Source organism: Salvia splendens, chromosome 20 (assembly GCF_004379255.2).
Source record: "Salvia splendens isolate huo1 chromosome 20, SspV2, whole genome shotgun sequence".
Taxonomy (NCBI): domain Eukaryota; kingdom Viridiplantae; phylum Streptophyta; class Magnoliopsida; order Lamiales; family Lamiaceae; genus Salvia; species Salvia splendens.
In genome coordinates, this window is record NC_056051.1 from 8,540,908 (window position 1) to 8,557,238 (window position 16,331).

The 16,331-nt window shown below is 43.9% G+C and overlaps 1 pseudogene; it reads left to right on the forward strand.

The window, feature by feature from the left end:
- The first annotated feature begins 481 nt into the window (after positions 1–481).
- On the forward strand, positions 482–1,807 carry LOC121781425 (annotated as a pseudogene).
- The last annotated feature ends 14,524 nt before the right edge of the window (positions 1,808–16,331 follow it).

A 16,331-nucleotide genomic window follows, 5' to 3' on the forward strand; every position in this document is an offset into this window, starting at 1 on the left:
AACACACCCACTACCACGTGGTGTCAACTCAGGCCACGATCGTAGGCCATGACCTACGCTACATCCACGATCTTAGGCCATGACCTACACGACATCCACGACTTAGGGTGGAGATGCAAGCCACGATCTTAGTTCCATATATAAATAGAACTTAGATCTGATAGGAGGAGGTTAGAATCTCTCTAGAGAAAAAGTCATATAGCAAGTCTGTGTTGTAAGCTGTAATTCGCAGATCAAGCAATACAAACCTGCCCCCATTTCTCCCCGTGGACGTAGATTTACCTCAGTAAATCGAACCACGTAAAATTTCCGTGTCGTAATTTATTTTTACGAGCATTCATCATCATCAATAATTCGCGGATTCATCATAGTATTACATTCCCCCTTATGTACATACTACTAATTCACTAAAATCGGAATAGGATATATAAAGCCATGCATGTCCCCAATCAAATCACACTCACAGGTAGAGAGCCTTTGTACTTGTGGAATTATCTCCAAGTACAATGGCAATGACTCTTTCCCAATTCCTACTTTTTATCATCTTCTTCAACATCTGTTTCCTCGGCGTCCAATGCAACCATAATTACCGAGATGCCCTCGCCAAATCCATCATCTTCTTCCAAGGCCAGAGGTCCGGCCGCCTCCCGCCTCAAGAAATCAGCTGGAGACGCAGCTCCGGACTCTCCGACGGCAGCCTCGCTGGTGTAAGTGCAATTCAAATTTAATTACCTCTTTTCTGGATTACTACCCTATAGGAGTACTAGTATATATTTTGTTAAAAATACAATTCAATTGCAGGTGGACTTAACCGGAGGATATTACGATGCAGGCGACAACGTGAAGTTCAACCTTCCGATGGCGTACACCACATTGTCGTGGAGCGCGATTGAATACGGGAAGAAGCTGGGCCCACAGGTGGGCGAGGCACGGGCAGCCATCCGGTGCGACTTTGGAGACCCCAATGCCGACCACAAATGCTGGGAGAGGCCGGAGGTATGGACACGGTGAGAACTGTGTACTATGTCTCGGCCGGAAACCCCGGGTCCGACGTGGCCGGTGAAACGGCAGCGGCGCTGGCGGCGGCTTCCATTGTGTTCAAGAAAGTGGATCCTAGCTACTCCAGGCTGCTGCTGGCCACTGCTAAAAATGTGATGCAATTTGCAATGCAGCATAGGGGCAGGCTCATACAGTGACTCTTGTTTGCCCTTTCTATTGCTCTTATTCAGGCTACACGGTACTACTACTTTTCTATTCTATTCTATTCTATTCTATTCTACTCTACAGAAAGAGGATATACTATAACATGGAGTATATGTGAATGTGATGGAGTACAGTACAGGCAAGATCTATATTATATATACCATATTACTACTCCTCCTCATTAATACTAGGACTAGTAATTAATTGTTGTAGGATGATGAGTTGCTTTGGGGAGCTGGCTGGCTGTTCACAGCGACCAACCAGATGTATTACCTTAATTTTTTGAAATCAGTTGGCGGGAATGACGGCACCGACACTTTCAGCTGGGACAACAAGTATGCCGGTGCTCGTGTGCTCCTAGCCAGGGTGGGTCAGATTAATTAATTAAATTGGGATGCTATTAGTATATCTTACAATCAAGATTTTAATTATTTTGCAGAGGAGTTTAGTCAATAGTGATGAGACGTTTGGGGCATATAGACAACAAGCGGAGGATTTCATATGTAGAATACTGCCTAATTCCCCTTCCTCCACCACACACTACAGCAAAGGTTGGCGTTGCCGCCCTCAAAACTTATATTCCTCTCTCTCTGTATTCCTGTAGTACTATTAATTCATTTTTTAATATTATATATAGGGATGTCAATCGGGCCGGCCCACCGGGTTTCGGGCCAACCCTACTCGGGTTGCGGGCCAATCGGGTGCGGGCTAATCGGGTTGAGATTTTTTCGGGTTATAAAAGTTTAACCCTAACCCTAAACGGTCGGGTTTCGGGCTGGCCCAGCGGGTTAATCGGGTTGCTACCGATAAAATTAACATGCGATTAATCCAATAAATAATGACAAAAATTAGTTATATTTATAAAATATAAATATTTAGTTATGATAAATTTGAGATTTATACTTAAACTCAAACACAAACATGATCAAATACTAATATTTGAGATTTGTGTAAAATAAAACATAAATTTAAATATTTTAAAGCATGTTTTAAAACATGTTTATAAATTTTAATATTTATTAATGAATAAGAAGTTTCTAATTTATTTATTTATTATTATATTAATAAAAATTTAATATATAATTTATATGTTTAATATAAAATTGAATGTTATTTTTTTAGTTATCTATATTATAAAAATAATCAATGAAATTGTCCAATTCGGAGTCAAACAAATAGAACAATAGAAATTTTATCGGGTTTTCAGGCCAGCCCATCGGGTTTTCGTGTCTGACCCTAACGGGTTACGGGTTAATCGGGTGCGGGCTAATCGGGTTGTAATTTTATCGGGTTAGAAATTTTCAACCCTAACCCTATAAATTTGGCGGGTTATTCGGGTCAGCCCACGGGTTGCGGGCTGCATTGACATCCCTAATTATATATATATACAGGAGGTTTGATGTACAAGATGGGCTCAAGGAATCTACAATATCTAACATCCATAAGAGCATCCACGTCCGTGCTCTTGCCAACTAGCACGAATGTGGGTCCGAACCCACTTTACTCTCTGTTCTTATACAAGAGCACAATACCCACATTCTTGCTCTTCTGCAAAGACAAGCTAAAGGGTCCTACCATTCTATTATTCAATTTAAATAAAAATATTTCCGCAATATTAAAATACATTAAAAATAATCGGAATACTATTACAAATTACAAAAAAATTAAAAATTATATAATTAAAATCCTAAAAATTAAAATTTTCATAATTAAATTCTTAAAAATTAAAAATTATATAATTTAAATCCTAAAAAGTAAAAATTACATAATTAAATTCATAAAATTGAAAAAACCCACTACTCGTGGCCGAATTTTGCCCAAATGTGTTTGATTAGGTCTTCTTGTAGCTCAACGTGGGTTTGGGTATCGCCCATTGTGTGCCTTGTTTCGATCCTCTCACCCACCGTCGTATGCACACCTCAGCGTGGGGGAGACCTCGCGGTTGAGCTTCTGGCTTCATCCTCGTCGTAAAAGCTAGTCGCCCTCGGTCCTTCGTCGGCTATAATCATGTTGTGCAAGATAATACACGTGCACATGATGTCGACGATATTTTTCACGTACCACAGCCAAGACGAGGCCTTCACAATGTTGAATCGGGCTTGAAGGACCCCAAAAGTTCTTTCGACGTCTTTACGAGCGGACTCTTGACGCTGCGCAAAAAGAACCCGTCTCAGGTCTTGCGGGTTGCTTAGCGTCTTCACGAAAGTCGACCACCTTGGGTAGATACCATCGGCGAGATAGTAACTCATGTGGTATGTATTTCCATTGACGGTGTAGTTGATCGCCAGTGCTACACCATTCAACACATCATTGAAGAGTGGTGAAGAATAGAGCACGTTCAAGTCGTTGTTGGATCCGGCAACACCGAAATATGCAAGCCAAATCCATAGGCGGTAGTCGGCGACCGCTTCAAGGATAAGTGTTGGGCCGCCGCCTTTGTGGCCGCTTAAGTGTTGCCCCCTCCAAGCAGTCGGGCAATTCTTCCCCCTCCAATGCATGCAGTCAATGCTGCCAAGCATGCCGGGAAAACCATGGACTGTTTCGTGAAGACGAAGCAACCGTTGGCAATCATCAGTGGTGGGTGCACGAAGGAATTCATCCCCGAAAGCTGAACGAACGCCCTCACAAAAATTTTCAAGGCAAAGGATTCCAGTGGACTCACCGACATGCAAATACTCATCGAAGAGGTCAGCCGTTTGCCTAGTAGCAAGTTGTCGGATGGCACACGTACACTTCTGCAACGCCGAGAGACTTTGCCGACCGGCTGCGTCTGTACTTGTTTGAAAGTATTCAACACGGACGGATAATGTGTTGACAATACGCATAAACAAGCGTTTTGACATGCGAAAACGGCGCCGAAAGTAATCTTCCGGAAACCGCGGCTGGTCGGAAAAATAGTCGGCAATGAGCCTTTCGTTGGCTCCCTCCCGATCACGATGGATGTGTTAGGGTTTTGTATACTAGAAATCGCCTTTCGAGTGATTGGATACTGTAGAACTCTAATTGTTATTTTTCAATAAATGCAACAGATTATTTTTTATCATAATGTTGTTATGTTTTGCATTTAATGGTTGTTTATTGCATATTTAAATGTATAAGCAAACGTAACAAAGTCTAAGTCTTTGTTTTAGTAGACCGGTTGTGGGCGTCGTCCAATTTAAGGTAACACGGTCAGTTCTAAACAAAGAAAAAAAATAAGAATTTCACAACCTAGATAGGCCTAGACTACCTATCGCGAAAGGTTGCAATGTCAGTCCGATTATTTCTAAGCCTTATTGAAATAAGATGAAGTTGGTGTGGTATAGCACTGAATGGATCTAACAGCAAGACGAGTCTTTATGCTATCTACTGAAAGACAAGGTCTTGATAATTAATTTCTTAATCAATGTACGTTAACATTGAGCATACGATATTGAGTATCTACTACTTTGACTTACTAAAGGTGCGGGCTTTTCATCACCCAACGATCTAGGTATATTGTGTAGTGGCGATCATTATCTAGTGGTGCTAGGATTGCTATTGCATTGAATCGTGCGCGAGGAGAGTCTCGTTTGATAACATCCACAAGAGGAGCTCGAAACAAGGTTTTATTATTCAGAACCTAGCTAGTTGAAGTTTAATTACTCTATGAATAATAAATAAGAGTTTCTTGCTAAGTCCACTCTTGGAGATTAAAATATGTTAATTAATTAAGTCCATAGCAGACAATAATTAATTAATGGATGTTTCTATCTTAAGCGCGAGAAATAAATTAAATGCAATTAAAGGAAACCCGGAATACTTGTAATTTCGGATTTGGAAGGCAGTGCAATATTACTTCTGTAGTGGCTTCTTGTAATATTCCAATATAAGCTTATATTAAATTGTGGGTTCAATTTAATTAGTAAAAAGCTAATTGGGTGAGGCCTGTTCCAAATTCTTCCTTAGATCCCTGACTGGGCCCAATATGTGACTTAATATAAATAGGAGAATAAAGGAGACAGAAAAGACAATTATTATTGTTGAGAATTTTCGTCCCCCTCGGAGAAAGAGAGAGTTCGAAATTTGCCTCCTCCGTGAGCTGAGTTCTGTCTTCGTTATTCAAGTCCTAGTACGTTGGTGAGATTTGTCCACACAAATATCAGCGTATAGTCCGTGACACAAGTCAGAAGGTCCAAGGTCGAGTACTGAAGATCTTCACGTGGAGAAGACGCAATCCATCATCGATTTTTGATTGAATCAACAAGGTAAATTGGCTAATTCCGTAGTAAGCATGTTTTAGGGATTTTATATGCTAAAGCACGTTTTAATTCAAGTTATGAGCATGATACATGTGATAATTACGCGAATAGAATTTGTCTAAATAATCTGCTAAATAGATCAAATTTATGTGATCGGTAAATTCCTACACGCTTCCGTTGCAAACCCCTTCAGGATGTATCAGCGAGTTGATCTAGTTGGTTGAGGAGAAGGGGTAGGGGTATTCGCTGCGACATAAGATTCATAGGCGGCACGATGTTGTTCATAGTATTCTTGTTCTTCGCGCTCCGCTTCCGCAATGAGATGGGTGATATCCATTTGAGGGTTTGAGTGAGAGAGGAAGATGCAGATATAAGTTGTATGAAAAAATATGAATGAGAGATGATTTGATGTGAAAAATGGATGATGAATGTGTGTATTTATACATGATTTTGGGGATAATAAAAATAAAAAAAATTAAAAAAATCCAGAAAAAACGGTAAAAAAAACGGCCAGATTTTTGGGATTTTGATTTTTTTTTTTAATTTTTGGTATTATTTTCGAGAAGAAAAATTGAATTTCCAACGGAAATGCCGTTGGCCAATCAGAACGCGCCACATCAGCTGCTCGCTGGCACGGACGTGCTCGATGCATCGAGCAGTGAAGCGCTAGCGGCAAGAGCGCAGCGGCGGACAGCGGTGCCGTGCCGCTGGCACGGATGGACGGACAGCGTCCTGCTCACCATTGCGGATGCTCTAACTTTCTTGCTCACAACTTACTCTAAATACATGGCTACGGCCAATCACTCATTCTCTTGTGGGAATCTCCTTGTTTAGGGTAGCCTTCCTTAACGTCAGAATTCCACAAAAACAAGAAACACAAACCGGAGTTGTCGAGCTCCCAAGAGGTTTAGGTTGGCGAAGACGTCCGACAGAGGGGGTGCTGGGCGCGAGAGAGGTTCTCGTCGGCAGCGATAGAGAATTAGAGTTTTGTGATTCAAGCCAAGTTGTGAGAAATACTAATTTCATTAATTGGTTGAATGCCAAACAAGATAACAATCGATCATATTTATAACAATAGAACTACTACCCTAACTTAATGAACAAGAAACAAATATAATAAAAGATATGCAAATCCCTAATATATATAAACTAAAGGAAGGTTCGTATCAACTCTCCCACGGTTAAAATCCACCTTGTCCTTAAGGTGGAAACCACGAACCAAGGACGAGAGTTGAAAGCAAAAGCTTTGGCGAGGCGTCTCCTCCTGGATCAAACGCATACCGAACAACTGAACTTTTCCCTTCCTCACCTCTACCAAAAATTAACAAAAGCGGACGAATGTGGTCGTCAAAAGGTGAACTTCTCCATTTGCACACTTATGCATCTGGAACGTGTAAATATAGTTGGAGAAGTCCCAAGTTTTCCTCGCAATTAAATTCCTGATCCTTCGCTTTACCGCTTGTGATCTTCTTCGGTCTAAAGAAAGAATAGGCTCCCAACGTCCTCTTCTGTCTCAAGGAAGAATAGGCTCCCAATTTGCCACACACTTCTGCCACATACACCAAATTTTTCCCTATAAATTCTTGCACCACAGGATTGCAAATTCTCAAGCAGACACCGCCCTCATCATACGCATTTTCTTTAAGCAAAAACCTGAAATTCCCTTCGATATGCAAGAACGCAACAGCAGGCAATGGCGTTGGTGATATGATGTTAGTCTCATCAGAGCTGCACGGAAGATATATATCCTCCAAAGATGAAACTCGGGGGCCTTTGGGGCTCACATCTCTATCCTCCTCTACTCCGTGCTTATCACAAAGCAAGGCAATCGACTGATTCGTTACACCAGCCACATCTAAATTAGATGCACCATGATCACCCACTTCGTCCACCTCTATTTCTAATCTAGAGTTCATTAAAAATGAACTTCCCAGATTGTCACTATGCTCCTCCACCATCTCATTCTCAGAAGAATAATTGAAATCTTTAGCATTATCAAATGAATATTCTATATGAGCATCCAAACTCGGTAAATCAAACATTTCTTCTTCTTGTTCCCTCATTTCATTCGTAATCGAAGCATACTTCGACGAATGTGTATGTGAGAACTCGTTATCACTAACTAGTGAATCTGTCCCACTCTGACTCCCAAATGAACGAAGACCAGGAGTAGTTTTCTTCTTCATCACTGGACTTGACATTGAGCACTCAATATACATATTATGAGAGAGAGACGACCTTCTCCCCCAACATAGATTATCACTTTCAAATCTCTCAAAAGATATGTCATCTGCCGGGTATCCCTGCTGCGTGCGCAATCCCGACGTGTCCCAACAGGTAGGCGAGTGCGGAGGCGTGTACGGGGTCTATTTAGTCACACGCGCGGGCTGACCGTACAGGTCCCGCGGCGGGAGGATCAAGCGCGGTGGCTGGACGGCGGTGTGGCGGGGCTAGTGGCAGGCGGACTAGGTAGGATCAAGCGCTCGCACTTCCTTCTGATGATGAGGTCGGTCCCAGCACATCTCCGGGTGTCGGGCCCGGTGATCAAAGGTCGGGTAGCCGCGGTCCTGCTGTTGCGTCGGTGGGTCCCAGCAAGTCGGGCGGTGCGGCTGCGTTGCGCGAATCGGGTGGCGATCGAACCCTAATTGGATTCGTTGATCTCCGCGATAAAATAGGTGGCTTCACTCGGCGTAGGCGCTGCGGGGTCGAGCCCGTGCATCCTGCGCGCGATTGCGGTACCTGATGGGCGGGTATCCCTTCCGTTGGCGACAATCAGGTGGATCCAAGCGGTGTGAGACGTAGGGTGGTTTTGGCTCAGGCATGCGCGGCGCATCTAGATTGTCAACCCGCCTATCCGTCGAATCTAGCCTGAACTCCAATTTGTCGAACAAGGCCATGATCTTCTCCAGTCCGGCGGAGGAAATCCCGCTCGTCCCCGGAAAGTTGCACGGCGGATTGCTGATTTGAACCCTCCGTCCAACTCCGGTGTAATTGCGTTACATGATGACGTTGAATGGTGGCAGTGAAGCAAGACAGTGATCGGTGGTACTTTATTTTTGGTGAAGAAGTTATTTTTTATTGATAGAATATGGAGGGTGAGATGCGGTGGTGATGGTGGTGCTGCGGAGGGTGTGCAGAATGATTCTGTCGGGCAGCGGTGTGGCTAGTTGCTGTGCGCGGGTGGATTCCCGTCGGGCAGCGACGTAGCTATGGTTCGATCGGTGTTGTGGAGGGTGAGCTCACGATGAAAGCACCAGTTATTAAGGGTAGCCTTCCTTAACGTCAAAATTCCACAAAAACAAGAAACACAAATCGGAGTTGTCGAGCGCCCAAGAGGTTTGGGTAGGCGAAGACGTCCAACAGAGGGGGCGCTGGACGCGAGAGAGGTTATCGTCTGCAGTGATAGAGAATTAGAGTTTTGTGATTCATGAGAATTAGCCATAATGCAACGCGAGGAGGAGGAATGCTTCAATGAGGTTCTATCTAGACAGGGCTCAATGCGCAACCAACACGACCATGCGCAGCTCATGAACGACATGGTTGAAGAAGTGTGGGCCCGTAACCCCCGTCGCTGAGTTTGCGTATTTTTTTTGTAATCCGTATTGTAATGTATTAATTTTATAAATGAAATGAATATTTTTCCCAATTTTTGTAGTTATTTAAGTATTCAAATAGAAGAAAATGCTTAGGGCGCCCTGAAGTTTTTTATTTGAGGCGATGTGTGTGCGGTCTAATGTTCTAGGTCGAGCTATGATAAGTCGTATTCTAGACCTTGGTTACTGGTCAGTATAATGTGCATAATTGGAACATATCTGCAAAACAGTTGCTAAAGTGTGCAGGGAAAATGTTCTAGCCAGTATGGGAATGTTTGGATAATTCAGGTGAAAAGGGCGTCAGTAGGGTGCAATACTGACCAGGATGCATGCCAAAAAGGCTCGAGATGGAGAAGAATGATAGCTGGGAAAATCAGCCGCAAGCAAGGGGCAAAAGAGTCATTTAATGAAGAGAGTCTACCCTAAAAGTCAAGGGAGGCATCCCTATAAAAGGAAGCCACTTGGAGAGAGAATCATCATCAATTAGTTCATCAACTCCCACGCTTAGTTAGAAATCTCTCTTCGGTAGATCAATCCTTCAGCATTATCCTTCATATTCTCGTTCCTCGCCACAACCATGGTCACCTGAAGCTCATCAGTTCGCCGGAGTCCCTCATCCTCTCGTTCCAGTCAGCGTGCTTCGTAGTGTTAACAGTTTCATCGCCCGGAGTGGCAAAACAATCTTTACTTGCTTTCTTAGCTAATCGCACTTTGTTTTCTTACGTTGGATCTGTTGCATGTTCAATATTTGCTTATTTTGAAGTCTTAGTTGCGATACAAATGATTTTATGATACGAAGCTGTTTTTCTGCATCGGTTCTTGTTTGATTTCGTTCTTTTCTGCCTAGATAGCTTAGATCTAGTTGTTACGGTAATTTCCAGTTGTTGCGAGCATGTTTTCATTTCCGAGTTGATAGATCTGAGTTTATGAGTTCAGTTTGCTGTTAGATTTTAGATCTGAAATGGTTAAGTGTGAAGGCCTAGTTTACGTAGTTTCTGTCACCTTGCATCTCACCCAGTAAGTTTAGTTGCAGTTTCGGTGTTCGATCTTTTGATTTGAAGTTTTAATTGTAGATCTGTGTTCATGAAGTTGTTAATTTGTGTTTCTATGGTGATAAGTCTGGATTTGCTGATCTGAATTGATTCTTGTTGAAGAAGAATACATCCCCATCCACTTTGGGACCACTTTTGCTTTTTAACCACTTTTACTTTTGTCCTTTACTTTTCAGCTATTACTTTTCAGATCTGTAGGCCTAGTCACCTAACTATCTTTTTTTTCTCTGATATTCCGTTTAGCCTTTTATAGTAAACTCGTACTTTCCATATGTTTCTGAAACATCATGTTCCCCACTCTCACGTACACAGCCGCCTGTCAAACATCTCTCCCACCTCTTAGTCAGTAGAGTACCATCTTAAATTCCAGCCTAGATTAAGTCTCAACCCAAAGCGTGGTAGCTAACCAAACCTTCCAGAATATCACCACGATACCAAAACGCATCATCTCTGTGGGATGCGACCCTTACGTCCACTATACTAGTCAGTAGAAGTGGGTTGAGGAATTTTTGATACCAGGTTTAGGCTTAGCTGGGACTTCCATCCTGATCAGTAGGATACATTCTTTGCTCGAAACGACACCTGACACAAACCTGCTCTTTCAAATGGCACCGTTGCCGGGGATGAATGGCGTTATTAGTTGTTATTGTGTGTGATACTTTGGCGTATATATTGTTCATAATTTTTTTTCTCTTTCTTTTTCTTTTAGTTTATGAGATGCAGTTCGACTCCTGACCATCGGAGACCGAAGATACTTCAGCGAGGATCTATACTCATAACCACTCGATCTGGCTTGTCAACAACTCTGTCTTACATAGGCACGAGTAGTGACGAGGAGCAAGACACCATAGAAGGAGGAATACCATAACAGTTGGAGGGTAACCCAAGGAGAATGGCAGGCCACAATGATGACGATCCAGAGATCGGGACGCTGAATGCGCATACCGAAGAAGAACCACCGCAAGCTATAGTAGTCAACCCGGGGCAGACAGCTTGTGATGAGAAACCCCATGTTATTGCAATCATGCCCACGTATTGTGGAAAGAGCTATGAAGGCCCTTAAGAATTCCTTCATGAGTTCTGTAAGATTTGTAGGGCACAGAGAAGATCAGCAGGGGCGACCGAGGATGACTACAGATTGAAGGCTTTGCCGTTCGTTCTAAAAGGGGAGGCTAACACCTGGTTCATGCGACTGCCCCCCAATTCCATTGAGAGTTGGGCAGATTTCAAGTCGGCGTTCTTAGGGGAATTCTTCCCGTCGTCGAATACGAGCGCATTGAAGAGAGAGATAACCAGTGTGAAGCAAGGGTATGATGTACCCTTGAGTGATTATTGGGCGAAGTATATGAGTCTTTTGAATGCATGTCCGAATCATCGTATGGCCGATATAGAAATACATCATACCTTTTATGAGGGGATGAACAAGGCAACGAAAGACTTGGCAAACTCTTCGTCAGGAGGAAGTTTCACGCAGTTAAGGGTCAGCAAATCTAAAAGGGTCCTAGGGAAGTTATTGAGTGCAAAGAAGGAGTACGACAATTCTAGGGATGGCTACAGCAGAGAAAGAATTGCTAGTGCCTTGTCTACTAACCAGGAGCATAAGATAGAGCAGAAGATGGATTTGAAGATGGACGAATTGAAGAAGACACTCCTGAGCGCGATCGAGAAGAACGCACCACCACCTTCACCAACTGGGAGCTACAAAGGTGCATAGCAGGGAATTCAAGGGCCGGGCTATGATCAGCCTAATGATTTCATCAATATGGAGCAAGTTAATGCTGTCGGGTACTACAATTCTAGTGGGCATTGGATCCAGGGAAGGCAGCGGGACGCACCATGGAGGGACCATCCGAACTTTCGATGGGGAGACGGGAACCAAAATCAAATCCAAGGTCCAGGTCAGAATCAATACAACCCCCAACCGAACCAGAATCCCAACCGTGGCCCAGCAAATCCCGACCACCAGGCCAACTGGTCAGGAAGGAACCAACAAACCCATAACCAGAACCCACAGAACCAAAACTCAAACCCTGTTTATGTACCACCCCACCAAAGAAACTTCCAAAATTACCAAAGTTAGCATAATCAAGGTTCCCAACATCAGCAGAACCAAAACCAGTTCCAAAGCCAGAACCATTTCCAAGGCCAGAACCAGAATCAATATCATCAAGACCAGTACAACCCTCCTGGCCAGTATAACCACTACCCATCTAACCAGAACCAGCAAAACTTCCAAAATTACCAACCCAACCAAAACCCCCAGTATAACCATCACCAAGGACCAAATCAGTCCCAATATCCTAACAGGTCGAGGAGATCTATGGAGGACATGATGGGAGAATTGCTCACTTTGCAGCAAAGTATCAAGGTGAGTTGCAGTCCAATAATGAAGTAGTGCAGGGGATACAGAATGCCCAGAAGGAGCATAAGGCGAACATAGACATGATGAATAGGCAATTGGCTCAGCTGGCGAGTTCAATGGGTGAAATGAAGGGAAATTCAGGAAAACTCCCATCTACAGTCCATGTTCCTGAAAAGGCGAACGTGAGCAAGGTCACATTGCGGTCCGATACAACCTATGAAGGACCAACCGAAGAAGTCCAACGGAGAGCCTAGTGGGACGAATATACTGAAGGATGTCGTCTCGGAGGGAGAGCTCAACAGACCTCTACCTCAGATGCAGGATCCATTCTTTTTGGATAAAGCACCATTGGAAAAGAATGAAACAAGAGGCGTACTGCCCAGGAGAGACCCTCCTAAGGAAACGGAACCCACGAAGGAGGCTCCAGCCCAGAATGTACCCAAGGAAAACTCCGGGAAGGCTGTTGAAGGACCGTCTGAAGAGGCGAAAGAAAAAAAAACATTCCCTTACCGGTTCGTGACCAAGAGGAAGAAGTAAAACCCAGTGGATTACATGTCAATTTTTGGGAAGCTGGATGTCACCATACCATTCCTCCAAGCCGTGAAGCTACCCCCGCTTAGAAAATTTATCAAAGAATGCATAGCCGGGAAAGCCCAGAAGGATGGGAAGATCATGGTGGAAGGGATAGCATCAGCAATTGTGCAGGAAAAGCTACCACCCAAGAGAGCCGATCCAGGTATGTTTACTTTGCCTATAACTATAGGAGATGTAAAAGTCGAGCATGCAATGTGTGACCTGGGAGCTTCTATTAATGTTATGCCTTTGTCAATCTATAATCGGTTGAAGGGAGTAACGTTGTCAAACACTAGGGTGTTGATCCAACTGGCTGATAGATCATGCATAAGTCCTGAGGGTGTATTAGAAAATGTGTTGGTGAGAGTACATGATTTTAGTTATCCTGTTGACTTTTACGTGATCAAGATGAGTGAGTCTGAAGCTAGGGAATCTAGTGGTATTTTGCTAGGGAGACCGTTTTTGCGAACAGCCAAGACGATTGTAGATATCGCTAAAGGGACAATTTGCATTGATTTTCATGGAGAGAAGTTTACCTTTGATATCAATGAGGCTATGAAAAAGCCTATCGATTCTGAAAATCTATGCTATGTGGTTGTAATTGACCCCCTAGTCCAAGATTTTCTTGAGACTGAATTATTGCAGGAAAAGCTACAAGCATTGGATGTATATGGGCAGGCTGATGTGGAGGCAGCTGCATGGTGTGACCTGATCAGTAGCCAAGGGTTAACTGATGAAGAGATAGAAGGAGCTATTTAGGACTTCTGCCAGAAATCAGAATTTATTGGAGCCACAGGGGCTAAGCTACCAGTCAGTACAGATGAATTTTCAGAGGGAGAATTAGAAAAGGAAGGGGATGCTGCAAGGAACCCTCTACCAGCAGACACACTTCTCCCACAAGTTGAATTGAAGAAGTTACCAGCAACCCTGAGGTAAGCCTTTCTCGGGGAGGAAAATTCATATCCGGTGATCATAAGCAGCAGCCTGACAAAGGAGCAAGAAGCAAGGCTAGTGACCGTCCTAAGCAGGAACAAGAAAACAATTGGATGGAGCCTTACAGATTTGGTGGAAATTAGCCCTGACGTCTGCATGCATCATATTAGGCTAGAAGAATGGGCAAAGGCACACCGAGATTCACAGAGAAAGGTGAATCCCAACATGTGGGAGGAAATATTGAAGGAAATCTTAAAGTTGCTGTCATTGGGGATTATCTACTCGGTGCCCGATAGCGAGTGGGTCAGCCCTGTGAACATGGTTCCCAAGAAGTCCGGGATTCAGGTGGTTCAAAATGAGAGGAATGAGCTGATACCGACAAGGCTAGTCACTGGTTGGCGGATGTGCATAGATTACCGCAAGCTAAATGCCGCGACCAGGAAAGACCACTTCCCTCAACCGTTCATCGACCAGATGTTGGAGCGACTGGCTGGGAAGAAGTACTTTTGTTTTTTGGATTGGTACAGCTGGTATTTTCAAATCTACGTAAACCCTGAAGACCAGGATAAGACCACCTTCACCTGCCCGTTTGGAACCTATGCGTACAGACGCATGCCGTTCGGACTTTGCAACGCTCCGGGAACATTTCAGCGATGCATGATGAGCATATTTTCCGATCTAATTGAGGAGTGTATAGAAGTATTCATGGATGACTTCACAGTCTACAGAGACTCCTTCGACTCATGCCTTCGTCATTTGGATGTAGTCTTGGAGAGGTGTCGAGCGAAGAGCCTAGTCTTGAATTTTGAGAAGTGTCATTTCATGGTCACAGAGGGCATCGTCCTAGGGCACGTGGTGTCAGAGAGAGGGATCCAGGTGGATCAGGCCAAAGTGGACGTCATTTCCAAACTACCGTTCCCTACTGACCAAAAGGAAATAAAGGGTTTTCTGGGGCACGCGGGGTTTTATCGCCGATTTATTAAAGACTTCGCCAAAATTGCCCAACCCCTTACCAGACTTCTTCAAAACGAAGTGGAATTCAATTTTGATGAACAGTGCAAGACTGCTTTCAACCTCCTCAAAGAGAGGTTGATATCTGCACCCATTATTCGGGCTCCTTACTGGGAGCATCCTTTCGAAGTCATGTATGATGCCAGTGCCTATGCAGTGGGAGCTGTGCTGGGTCAGAATATCGAGGGAAGAAGGTATGTAATTTTCTATGCTTCTAAAACTTTAAATCAAGCCCAAATGAATTATGATACCACTAAGAAGGAGATGTTGGCCTTGGTTTATTCATTCGAGAAGTTTCGGCAGTACTTGTTGGGATCCAAGGTCATCGTTTATACTGACCATGCAGCCATTAGTACCTGGTTACCAAGAAAGAATCCAAACCCCGTTTGATCCGATGGGTACTCCTGTTACAAGAGTTCGATTGGGAGGTACAAGACAAGAAAGGGGTCGAAAACAAAGTTGCGGATCATTTGAGCAGGATAGTGCAAAATGGGAGCAGCGAGGAAGTACGAGATCGATTCCCTGAGGAACACTTGTGTGAAGTGATTTTCGCCGCTAGAAAAATTGACTGGGAAGAAGTGATGAAGCTTACTGGCCAGGATGTGACAGAAAAAGGAAAGGAAAAAATAGGGCAGGAGCCATGGTATGCGGACCTAGCCAACTACTTAGTTTCAGGAGAGCTTCCAGAAGTGCCGAACGTCACCAAAGCTCAAAGAATGAAGATCAAGAGTGAAGCGAAATACTACTTTTGGGACGACACGTATCTCTGGAGGGTAGGGGCAGATCAAGCGATAAGAAAGTGCGTTCCTGACTGGGAGCAGAGAGACGTATTGACGCATTGCCACTCTTTGGCATGTGGAGGACACTTCGGTTCCAAGAAGACGGCAAGAAAGATTATGGATAGCGGATTTTATTGGCCAACCCTCAACAAAGATGCCTACGAATTCTGTAGAGGTTGTGAGCGTTGTCAACTGACCGGTGGAATATCAGCACGAGATGAAATGCCACAAGTCTCAATCATTGTTTATGAGTTGTTCGACATATGGGGGATGGATTTCATGGGGCCTTTTCCCTCGTCGTATGGGAACTTGTATATCTTAGTTGCAGTTGACTACGTCTCCAAGTGGGTAGAAGCCAAGGCCACGAGCACGTGTAAAGCAAGAGAGGTTGCCAAGTTCCTCAAAAGTAACATTTTCAGTCGGTTCGGAGTACCAAGGGCCTTAATATCCGATCAAGGCACCCACTTCTGTAACCGCACCATCGAAGTCTTGATGAAGAAGTACGGTGTGCACCACAAATTATCCAGCCCCTACCATCCGCAAGCAAACGGTCAAGCCGAGATCTCTAACCGAGAGATAAAGAAGATTCTGGAAAAAACCGTTAA